Here is a 13,261-nt window from a genome sequence, read left to right as displayed (position 1 = left end):
TTCCCTCAAAACGGATGGTAGTTAGGAAAATGTTGGTTTTTATGCAGAATATAGGGTGGGGGGAGAGTTGGTAAGGAGTAAAGGATAGGTGGGGAATAGAGCCCAAAGAGAGGGAAGAACAGTGGACAGACATAATAGATAAAGATCTGGCTAGGAGGGTGAATAGTTGTTCATGGGGATTGTTAGTGACTAACAATAGGTAGTGTGTAATGGCAGACTATGTGATATGGACTCGGACATAGAAGAGTTTAAGACAGAAAGTCCAGAAAGTTGTAGGGTCCCCAAGTGGAAAATGAGGTACTGCTCTTCCAGCTTACACTGAGCTTCGCTGAAACACGACAGCAAACTTGAGACAGAGATGTTGGCCAGGGAACAGGATGGTGTGTTGAAGTGGCAGGCAACTGGTAGCTCAGGATCATTTTTGCGGGCACACAGTCTACGGAAATGTAGAGGAAACCAGATTGTCAGCAGCGAATGCAGAAGACTAGATTGTGTGAAGTGTGGGTGAAGTGCTGCTTCACCTATGTTTGGGCCCTTGGATACTGAGGAGAAAGGAGGCAAATGGGCAGGTGTTACCCTTTGAGCAATTGCAGGGGAAGGTGTCGTGGCAACATCCTCATAAATCTTTTCTGAATCCTTTCAAGTTTCCCAACATCCTTCCTATAGTAGGGAGACCAGAACTGCATCTACTGAATCAAATAAACTTGCAGATCAGTAATTAACATTAAAGGCACAACCAAGTGTCAGACTTTCAAAATATGCAAATGATGGTGAGTGAAAACTCAAGTTTGTATTACAGTTAACTAGATCCCGGGTTAGTAATATACAATGAAAAAATAGCTGATGTTACACCAAACTTTTTTAAAAGAGTCAAAAGCATACTTCTGGGAATTCTAGACCCATTAGCTTGTCCTCTATTGTAATAATTAATTGCTTAATCCATTAGTCAGGAACTCATCCACATTTGAGGAGCCTTTCCAGATTCATTTTCATAATAATGTAACACTTTTAAAGTACAAAGCCTTATTACCTATAACAGATAGATAAGTGTGAGGTCTTGCATTTTGGAAAGTCAAATCAAGGCATGAGTTTCATGGTAAACTGTAGAGCTTTAAGGAGTGTAGTGGAATAGAGGGACCTTGGAGTTCAAGTGCATGGTTCTCTAAAAGTGGATTCACGGGTAGACAGCGCAGTGAAGAAGGCTTTTGGCACACTGGCCTTCATCAGTCAGGGCATTGAGTATAGAAATTGAGAAGTTATGATGCAGATGTACAGGACGTTAGTGAGGCCTCACTTGGAGTATCGTGTTCAGTCTCGGTCACCTTGCTATAGCAAGGATGTGATTAAACTGGGAAGAGTGCAGAAGAGGTTTACAAGGATGTTACCAGGACTCAATAGTCTGAGTTATGTGGAGATGTTGGACAAGCTAGGACTTTTTTCTTTACAACGTAGGAGACTGAGGAAGGATCTTATAGAAGCGTATAAGATCATGAGAAACATGGATAATGTGAATGCACTCAGTCTCTTTCCCAGGGTTGGGAATCAAGGACTAGAGGGCATCAGTTTAAGGTTAGAGGGGAAAGAATAAAAGGGAACCTGACTGACAACGTTTTTACACAGTGGGTGGTACGCATATGGAATGAGCTGCCAGCGGAAGTGGCTGAAGCATGTATATTAACAACATTTAAAAGGTATCTGGATAGGAAAGGTTTAGAAAGATATGGGTAAAGTGCAGGGAAATGGGGTTAGCACTGAGGGACATTTTGGTTGGCATGGACGAGTTTGGGCCAAAGGGCTTATCTCTGTGCTGTATGATTCTATGACTCTATGACCACCATACGGAACTTTGTTCCCTCCACTACTGGATCTCCATGGCTTCATTGCATGTTACCCAAAGAATATTCTGGAACGGCTTGTCAAGGCTTCTTTGACTGCATGGTCTAAATCGTGTTGTCTATCACCCGAAACGACAATAGCTTTGGGGGAACAACATTTTCATTAAATTACAAAGCATCCTGCCTCAAACATATATCACCATTGTGCTCAAGCAAACTTGGGCCCAAAATGAGACACTCTAAATTGACCCGGGCCGGAGGAAAAATTGGTCAAACTAAATTCAGCAGCAGCCAGCAGCTATCAGCTACCGAGAACAGTGGAAACCAAGTTCAAAGAGGTTACAAAGTTTCCATTACAACCAGCTCAAGGGTTGTGTATTGAAGAAGTTTAGATTAGACTTTCCGGCATGGACTTCACACCCCCTGGCATGGTAACAGTGAGAGGTGTTGGAGCAATACCTTCATTAGATGCTTTGAGCCCAGCTCATTACCCCATTGGTCGAAGGCCACAGAACATTCTGGAAGGTGGGGGAAAGGGGCTGTAAAACACACACCTGGACATCAGCCCCTCAGTGAAAGCTCAGTGAAGACTTACCAATGATTCACAGGGCGGGTTCAGTGTGGCAGGAGACCATGCAGCAACTCGAGAAGACCCAGGAGAAGACCGCCCTGCCCTGCAACACCCACCTTCACGGGAGAAAGCCAGCCCTATGCTGGAGAGAAAGGAGATTCCAAAGGCCCATGGAAAGATGAAAAGAGCTAGATAGAATAAATACTTGGGAATTTGGGAAATGCTCAAATGGTGTTTTTATGAAGGAATGTGTTGCTAACAAAATCAAGTTGAACCACAAACTAAATTCTGCATCCTTTTGTCCACAGACAAGTGAATTTGGGTAGTGTTTTAAAACATAAACTGTTTGAAGTGTCCAAGGCATGGACAACTACTCCTTCAGTAATGCTGAGTCAATATTCTGGAACTTATGTCCAAACAGCCTTATGGGAGTATCTTCACAACACCATCTGCAATAGTTCAAAAATACCACTGTCATCAATTCAAGGGAAAATAAAGTCAGCCTTGCTGCAGATGCTCATACCTTGAGTATTGTCCTGAATAAGTAATGGTGCTGCATACATATTTTTCAGCTTTTGAAACCTAGTTGTATGAATCAGGATGTGGAATGTTACAAGAAATAAAAAGTGAACATTACAATTTTGAAACTAACGTGAACATGATCTGATTTCAGTCTGATTAAATTTAACATGTTGCTGAAATGTGAATTAGAATTAAACTATGTTGACTGAAGCTTCATGGGAAAAAATTGTTGAGGAGCACAATTTAGTTTTAAGTACATTTCTCTCACGTTGCCTCTCCCAGCATGTTTCCAACAGCTCCTTCCTGCCTTTTGCTTCCCTCTGTTTCCTTTCGTGCTGCCAAGAGTAACATCACATTTCTTAGGGACAGTCATGATTACAAAGATGCGGTACCAAATATGATTATTTCAGGTTTGCCTATTGGATTACCTGGTCTCAGTGGTTATGATTTGTTAGTAATACCAGTTCACGCTTCACACCAACCTTGATTTTCAACAAATTTGCCAGTTACTGTCAGCAAGTGAAGACTAAGTCAGCCGCTTAGCAATAAACTGCTGAGAAACACGACTCAAGTTCAGCATCAGGTCTCCATCAGATACTGTTGGAGAGCCCTAGGTACCAAATGGAAGTGGTGAATGGGGGTGTGGTCAGCCCATTCGTGGAGCTAGCTAACAGGTCAGTTTTACAGCACAAAAATTGGAGATTCATCACCTGCACCAGATAAATAGATGGCCACCACTTGGTTTTCTCCTTCATTATATTTTGGGGAATTGCATTTGAGAAGTGACAGCTCCTTGCTGTGCTTTCAGAACAATCCTTGTTAATTGAAAAGGGATAGTGTCACAAGACAAAGCACTTTCTGATAGTGAAGCACTTTCTGATAGTAGACTAGCCCATGAATAAATATCAATTAAATTGGTCTGCCACAGAGACTGTTTGCCCCCTTCAAAGCTATTCTGAGTTATAAGATGATCAATCAATTGTCCATGTTGGGTGTAAATCTGCACTTTCAACTGAATAAGCCAAGTTTAAATGTGAACATTGACAGTTATTACTAAACCACTTATATGTCAATATAGAGAATGATCCCTATCAAGCCCTCATAGAATAGCTTCATAATGGACTTGACTGACTCCCATTTGTAGATGTCCTTTTACTGGAATAAAAGCTAAAATGTGTTAAGCCTCAATGGTCATTTTATCATTCGAAGGGTAGCCTTTATTAAATTCAAAAGCCTTCAATTGAATTAATTTTTAATGTCACTGCCATTTTATGATGTATAATGAATCTCCAAAGAACAAAGTAAGCAAGAATGACTTTTGATTCTAGGTTAAAGCTTCCATGATGTCAGGAACTCCCAAAGTGTGAACGCAGCTTAGTTCATCATACAAACCGCCTTCATGCCATTGACTCCGTTGACACTTCCAGCTGCAAAAAGATACAAAAACTTGAAAACATGTACCAACAGATTTTTCCCACTGTTATCAGACTTATGAATGGACTATCATCTATTAGAGTTGACTGTTCTCTGCACCTTCTCTATAGCTTTAACATAATATTCTGTAATCTGTTCTATTACCCTGCTGTACCTACATAGGGTATTATTTGTCTGCATAGCCTGAAAACAGCACTGTGCCTTGGTACATGTGACAATAATAAATCAAACCAAATCAAAGGAGCACTAGTTTAATTATCAAGAATAGATTCTGTTGTGATGAAGGAAGATCAAATCATGAGTTATATTTCTATATTCATTATGTAATTTTAGATCCCAAATAGCCACCTACAAAGTGAGATCTAAGTATGCATTAAATTAAGACCCAATACAGAGAGGTACATTTGTTATCCACCCATCCCATGTATCTCTGCCTCATACCTCAAAGCTGGACATTTGTACTAATATGGAATCAAGCCATATGAAGTTACATACAGACTGGATCTAAATGCATCACAGATGGTGATGCAGCTAGTTGCAAACAGAAGAAACTATGATGTTAACAGAGGCACCACATGCTGATCTGAGTGGTCTGGAGTTCAGAATGAATTTTAAACAACAAACGAGGACAGGCAAAAAGGGCTTTGTCTAACGTTTTAATGATAGACATTTGCTTGTCATAACCACATTCTACATTCTGACACGCAATGAATCACCAGGATGCAGTTATACTAAAGCCAGCCATATGGCTGAAACCAACCATGAAACAAAACTGGGATTTATATCACACCTTGCATGACATCAGGGTATCCCAAAGTGCTTCACAGCCAATTAAATACTGAGGAAGTGTGGGCAATTTTATCCTGTGAACAGACACTGCAGAGTCTCTTTCTTTCTAAAATGGAAAAAAAATGTTGGGACTTAGTAAAGATTGCACATTTCATGCTGTACCTCAAGTAAAATTAATGGAATTGGTGAAAGCATTTAGAAGAGCAGAATTTCCAGGAAATCTGTCCTGATGGCAAGATTCCTCAGTGTGTGCTATACTTGATGGCATTGTAATCCGTTTTTTTAATAAATTGTTTATGATTGCCTTAAGAATAGCACAAGAGAAAATAGTCCTTCTTGAAGAGGTGATGCCAGGAGCAGGAGGAGACATGACAGTGCACTTTCATTTTGGGTATCTTACTTAGATTTTAAATGATGTAAGGTCGAAGGTGTGATTGTGGCTGATATTTGAAGTGACCATAGCAAGGAAAGGGGTTTTTTTTCAAATGGTGTCAAGGAGTGAGAAGTAAAACTAACTCAAGAACATTTTGTTGTGTTGGAGTTGAGAGCTAAAGAAATCTAAACCTGTACCTGCCCATGGACTCAGTGATTTCACCAATTCGAGGACTTATCATTTCAATGTTAACTAAACATCTGTCTTCAGTGTGACATGGTTTCCCTTCCCTTGACAATTGTGTTTCTATGATACATCCAAGACTGAGTCACTTTTTCTACTGGATTCAATAATTTAATTGTACCATTTGCACTGTTCACCCACAAGCACTTGCAGTCACTGTTATAACACAAACATGAAAACCTAAACAGGAAAATGCATATAGGCATTTAAATTGTGTATGGAAAGTATCCAGCCCCTCAATAGTTCTGTCGGCACTATGGGTTGCAAAGTTCACCATCTTTGCTTCTGACCGAAAGACTGAACTTTCTCCATTCCCCACCTCCCCCACCACCATTGTCCCAAAGCCTGCCTACTCAGGCAGACAGGACAAAGTTGATTGAAGCTCAGTGAAACAGAAAATAATGTTGACTCACATTACTGCCACGTCACAAAGCGATCAGATGGCTGTTCAAACTCAAAGTTATTTCTTTTGGGTTGGCTCCAGAGCCCAAACAGATCCTGTGTGACTCAAGTGCAGATTCACTTTCTCCCTCTGTGCTGGTTTTTGTTTGGGCACAACTGGGCAGGGGCAGTAGAAATGCTGTTGTCTAATGAATAGGAAAATCCTCAGCATTGAGTTAGCCCTGTTACGTGAAAGTGAATTCAGATCAGCTTTAACTTTGCTCACCAGTGTCCATCTTCACATAATCATGATAGTACTTCAGTTCACTTCAGCGCAGGACTTTGTGCCCTGACAGTACGTTCAGTTGGCTTGTACCTTTCAGTTTGCAGCCACTAGAGGGGAGGATGATGCCAGTATAAAACCCTAAAGAAATTGCATTGACTGGTTTTATTTTGGATTCTTAATTGGGCAGTTGCCATTCCCCATTATTATGCAAAGTATCATAAACTAGTCATGTGTTATTGTTAGCAAGCAACTGCACTTTAAAACCACTTGGAAACAAATGTAACGGTTGGTGTTGAAGATTTGAGGCAAATTTGCGATAGTCAACCGAATGGTCAAAGTGTAGCAATTTCTAAGTGGCACTTGGACAGTGTGAGTTCAAGTGGTTTATGGTGTCAGTACACCTCCTGTTTGCTGGTTTATCTCTGACATGCTTAGATTCTAATTCAGTTATGCTTCAGAACTGATTTCTCAACATTCAATTGTGAAATAATAGGCTGCTCTCCATTGCCATTTTGACCACCTTCACATGTTATCTTCTGCAAAGTTTATTCTCCGTAGAATAGTATGCAAGCAGCATTTGCTCAAAGATACACAAAGGAGACAATTAATTTCATAATTTTTTTTCATTTGCTGCGTACAAAAGTTGCCTTTTTATTGCATTTTAATTCTCAGTGTTAAATAGCTGCTCTGATTTCTGCTGGATAATTTGACTTCAGCTTAGCAAGTTAAATCATTCAACCTTCTGAAGATTGAAGCATTAAATCTACACCCGCCACACACAAGGAAGAATTTGAAATAAGAGCTCAGATTTGCCCCTTGTCAGTGTGAGAACGGTATGTTTACATCACCCTGATTCCAATATGTAACATCTCTCATCCTCCAATGTAACAGAATGAACTAATGCAGCTCGATATCTGTATTTTGAACAGTCAAATCTAAAAGCAATTCTCACGCAGTAAATCACAATTCGATTTTGGGTCACAGAGTCCACCTAAGTTTTTTATTCATTCACTAGGCCGGCATTTATTGCCCATCCCTAATTGCCCAGAGGACAGCTCAGAGTCAACCACATTGCTGTAGGTCTGGAGTCACACATAGGCCAGACCAGATGAGGAAGGCAGTTTCCTTCCCTAAAAGGCTTTTCTGATAATCGATTTATGGTCAACATTAGACTTTTAATTTCAGATTTTGGTTGCTCAATTGAATTCAAATTCCACCATCTACCATAGCAAGATTCAAACCTGGGTCCCCAGAACATTGTCTGGGTCCAGTGGCAACATCATGAGGTCATTGCTTCCCCTTTGGGAGACTTTCAATTTTGATTTCTGATGTCCATTGGAGGCAAGTGATCTCCATGTTGGGGAGGGTTGGGCCTTCTTGTTTCAGACACATAGCATCAATAATAACCAGGCCTAAGCAGAATAAATCCCCTTCTCCATCTTGATGCCCACCAATATACAGCCACCTCAACTGCAGAACTGGGCCTTACAACACCTATGTGCATTGTTTTCTTTTAATCACTTAGCGCGCTAATGGCTCAAAAAGATGTTGCTAATTAAGTACGAATTTTGTGCCAAATTATTCCCAGTTTTATTTTAACTTGAATTCATGCCCCTGCTGGGAAAACTGTATTAAGTATTTTCCGAGCTGATTTCATTTGGGACCCTTGCAGTTAACATAGAGATGTCATTCATCCCATCAGGTCTGGCTGATTTTGATAGCAAGTGAAAAGGAGGCAAACCCACAGCTTCAGTCAGTTCCACCTCAGTTTGCTTTTTAATTGATATATTTAGATGTTTGGTTGTACAGGCCTTGAGTATTACTGAAAAAAAAAACCTAATTTTATCTTGCATGGTGGCTCAGTGGTTAGCACTGCTACCTCAGAGCACCTGGGTTCTGGGTTCGATTCCAATCTTGGGTGACCGGCTGTGTAGCATTTGCCTTCTCCCCATGTCTGTGTGGGTTTCCTCCGGGTGCTCTAGTTTCCTCCCACAGTCCAAAGATGTGCAGGTTAGGTTAATTGGCCATGCTAAATTGCCCATAGTGTTCAGGGATGCGTAGGTTAGGTGTGTTAGTCAGGGTAATTCTAGAGTAATAGGGTAGGGGAAATTAGTCTGCATGGGTTACTCTTTGGAGGGTCAATTTGGACTTGTTGGGCCAAATGGCCTCTTTCCACACTGTAGTAGTTCTATGATAATCAGGACAAGAAAGAACAGAGCAAGCCATTTTTATACTGCACGAGGGGAGAGTTCTCTCCATGAAGGTAGTCAATTATTAATTATTAATAGTCAATTATATATGTCCCCATGCTTGCAAATGTTGATAAGACAGTTACTTCACACTGTTCAATTCCAAAGTGCACTTTTTTTTGGTGAGGTGTAGGAAGTAAGCCAAATTTGTAAGGAGATCTCAGTATCTGTAAGAATAATAGGGTGGTTATGGTTGAGGATTTTAACTTTCCAAACATAGACTGGGACTGCCATAGTGTTAAGGGCTTGGATGGAGAGGAATTTGTTAAGTGTATGCAAGAAAATTTTCTGATTCAGTATGTGGAAGTACCTACTATAGAAGGTGCAAAATGTGAGCCACTCTTGGGAAATAAGGCAGGGCAGGTGACTGAGGTGTCAATAGGGGAGCACTTTGGGGCCAGCCACCATGATTCTATTAGACTTAAAACAGTGATTGAAAAGGATAGATTGGATCTAAAAGTTAAAGTTCTAAATTGGAGGAAGGACAATTTTGACTATATTAGGCAAGAACTTCCAAAAGCTGACTGGGGGCAGATGTTCGCAGGTAAAGGGACAGCAAGAAAATGGGAAGCCTTCAAATGTGACTAAATGAGATTCCAGAGACAGTATATTCCTGTTAGAGTGAAAGGCAAGGCTGGTAGTTGTAGAGAATGCTGGATGACTGGAGAAGTTGAGGTTTTGATCAAGAATAAGAAGAAAGCATATGTTAGGTGTAGACAGCAGGAATCAAGTGATTTTTTGCAAGGGTATAAAAGCAATAGGAGTATACTTCAGATGGAAATCAGGAACGCAAAAAGAGGACATGAGATAGCTTTCACAAATAGAGTTATCGAGAATCCAAAGGGATTCTCGAAATACATTAAAGACAAAGGGTAACTAGAGAGAGAATAAGGTCCTTTAAGATCAGCAAGGCCACCTAGGTTTGGAACTGCAGGAGATGGGGAAGATACTAAATGAGTATTTTTCATCAGCATTTACTGTGGAGATGGATATGGAAGATTGAGAATGTGGGGAAATAAATCTTGAAAAATTACAGAGGAGGTGGTGCTGGATGTCTTAAAACACATACAGGTGGATAAATCCCTGGGACCTGATCAGGTCAAAGAATCACAGAGTTATACAGCACGGAAACAGATGCTTCAATCCAACCAGGCCAAGCCAAACATAATCCCAAACTCAACTAGTCCCACCTGCCTGCTCCTGGCCCGTATCCCTCCAAACCTTTCCTATTCATGTACTTATCCAAATATTTTTTAAATGTTGTAATTGTACCCACATCTGTCACCTCCCCAGAAAGTTCATTCCACACGCAAACCACCATCTATGTAAAAATTTGGACTTCAAGTCTTCTTTAAATCTCTCTCCTCTCACCATAAAAATGTGCGCCCTAGTCTCGAAATCTCCATCCTAGGGAAAAGCCGACTACAATTAACTCTAGCTATATCCCTCATTATTGTATAAACTTTCAGAAGGTCACTGCTCACACTCTTATGCACCAGTGAAAAAAGTCCCAGCCTATCCAACCTTTCTGTATAACTCAAGCCTTCCATATTCTGGTAGATCTCTTCTAAACCATCTCCACTGTATAATATTCTTGCTATAACTGGGTGACCAGAACTGAGCACAGTATTCTAGGAGGGACTGAAGTGGGGTGACAAGAGAGGGTGATGAGGGTGTGGGTTTAGGAACGATAATCCACATCCAGACCCCCAACTCCGTCCCTAATTAAAGTGAGGACAAGTCCAGGCAGGTATCCTTAGAGAGATTTCAACTAAAGGAAGCTAACGAAGTGATTGCTGGGCCCCTTGCTGAGATATTTGCATAATCCATAGCCACAGGTGAGGTGCAAGAAGACTGGAGGTTGGCTGATGTGGTGCCACTGTTTGAGAATTGTGCTAAGGAAAAGCCAGGGAACTATAGACTGGTGAGCCTGACATTGGTGGTGGGCAGGTTGTTGGAGGGAATCCCGAGGGACAGGATTTACTTGCATTTGGAAAGGTAAGATTTGGTTTGGGATAGTCAACATTCTTTGTGCGTGGGAAATCATGTCTCACAAATGTGGTTGAGATTTTTGAAGAAGTCACAAAGAGGATTGATGAGGGCAGAGCAGTAGATGTGATCCATACGGACTTCTGTAAGGCATTAGGCAAGGTTCCTCATGGTAGACTGTTTAGCAAGGTTAGATCACATGGAATATAGGAGAACTAGCCATTTGGATACAGAACTGGCTCAAAGGTAGAAGACAAAGGGTGATGATAGAGTGTTGCTTTTCAGACTGGAGGCCTATGATCAGCAGTGTGCCACAAGGATTGGTGCTGGGTCCTTGCATAGTTTATATAAGTGATTTGGATGTGATCATAAGAGGTAGAGTTAGTAAGTTTGCAGATGACACCAAAGCTGGAGGTGCAGTGGACAGCGAAGAAGTTCACCTTAAATTACAATGGGATCTTGATCAGATGGGCCAATGGGCTGAGAAGTACCAGATGGAGTTCCTTTAGATAAATGTGAGGTGCTGCACTTTGGAAAGGCAATTCAGGGCATGATTTACACATTTAATGGTAAAGTCCTGGGGAGTGTTGCTGACCAAAGAGACCGTGTAATGCAGGTTCATAGCTCCTTGAAAGTGGAGTTGCAGGTAGATATGATAGTGAAGAAGGCGTTTGGTATACTTGCCTTTATTGGTCAGTGTATTGGGTATAAGAGTTGAGAGGACACGTTGTGACTGTACAGAACATTGGGTTGATCCACTTTTGAAATATTGCATCCACCTCTGGCCTCCCTGATATTAGAAGGATGTTGTGAAACTTGAAAGGGTTCAGAAAAGATTTACAAGGAGGTTGCCAGTTTTAGAGGATTTGAGCTATAGAGATAGTCTGAATAGACTGAGGCTGTTTTCCCTGGAGCATCAGAGGCCGAGGGATGACTTTGTAGAAGTTTATGAAATCATGAGGGATATGGATAGGGCAAAGAGACAAGGTCTTTTCGCCAGTGTAGGAGAGTCTAAAAGCATAGGGTTTAGGGTGAGAGGGGAAAGATTTAAAAGGGACTTGAAGTGCACCCTTTTCATGCAGAGGGTGGTTCGTGGAGGAAGTGGTGAAGGTTGGTACAATTACAACAGTTAAAAGGCATCTGGATAGGAATATAAATAGGAAGAGTTCAGCGGGATATGGATCAAATGCTGGCAAATGGGACAAGGTTAGGTTAGGATATCTGGTCAGCATAGACGAGTTGGACAGAAGGGTCTGTTTTTGTGCTATACATCTCAATGACTCTATGAGTCTATCCTTGCATTATCCTTGTACTCTTTTAATTCTTTCATACAATGTCAACATTATTGGCCAACATTTGCGTCCCATCTAATTAGCCTTGAGAATGTGGTAGTGAGGTGCCTTCTTAAACCACCAAATGCTGCTTGAGAAGGAATTCCAGGATATTTATTCAGTGGTAATGAAGGACTTGTAGATCTTATAATTAGATGGTTACTGACTGATCACATTAGAGTTGTTTATCTGTGTCAAGATTGACTGATCTAGGGCTGAATTAATCTCATTCCCAGCTGTATCTGCCACTGTTTCAAATTGTTTTGTATTTGTTTAATAACCATTTCATAATGTGGCCAATTGCCTTAGAGTTGTCTGTTCTCAAGTGTATACTTCGGATTCCAATTAGTGCTTAGTGATGTGGTGTAACTCCTGCCACTGTCCTGACAGTAGGGGCATAGCAGCACAGTCCTCATGTATTCTCGCTTGGCTGAGTATCAATTATCATGGACCAGATGGAAAGGAAGTGTATTTTTCATGTGTGACAATGGTTAGAAGCCATCCTGCTAGATTTGTTTCAGCTCATAAAAAATTAGTTTTCTTGTACTCAGAAGTAGTAACGAAGGAAAAAACCTATGCTTCAGACTTCATCCTTTCAGTAAATTCTACATAAGAGAAGAGAGCTAGACTCTGAAGTCTTTTTCTTAACCTCCACACTTGCCTTAGTAAAGTAATACATGAAGTAAACTGACAAAGTATGACTGTATATTAAGGCCAAGAATGTTGTGCACACATCAAAAAACAAATTAAAAACAAATTCTATTCAATATTGGTTAACAGAAGTAGCTCAGTGAGTATTGAAAACATTGAGTAGGCTTTACAACTCTGTTACAATGTCTTATGAGATGTGAATTCCTTTTCTTCGTTGACTTTGTATCTTACTACGGGAAAGATAATGAGATGCTGACCATCTCTTTGCAGAAGAATAGACTGGTGGAAATTGTGAATGTATCTTGTGGCCATCATGGTCACTGGACTAGATATATAAAACAGGAAAGCCATAAAGACTCAACTTGAAGTCCAACGATTTCAAGTTGTAAATTCTGCTCCCACCCCCGCCACCCCCGCCATTTTGGCAGACCACTTACCAGTTGAGCCAAATCTGACTGTAAAGCAAGTGCCGAAGTGTTTTTAATGTTTGATAAACTCTAGGAATGCCATAGGAGAGATTCCTCCAGCCCATGCTGAAATCAAATCCAAGCCAATGAGATGTATTCACCATAGGAGAAATTGAGGTCTGCAGATGCTGGAGATCAGA

Source organism: Chiloscyllium plagiosum, chromosome 15, assembly GCF_004010195.1.
Source record: "Chiloscyllium plagiosum isolate BGI_BamShark_2017 chromosome 15, ASM401019v2, whole genome shotgun sequence".
NCBI classification, from domain to species: domain Eukaryota; kingdom Metazoa; phylum Chordata; class Chondrichthyes; order Orectolobiformes; family Hemiscylliidae; genus Chiloscyllium; species Chiloscyllium plagiosum.
This window is presented reverse-complemented; position numbering follows the sequence as displayed.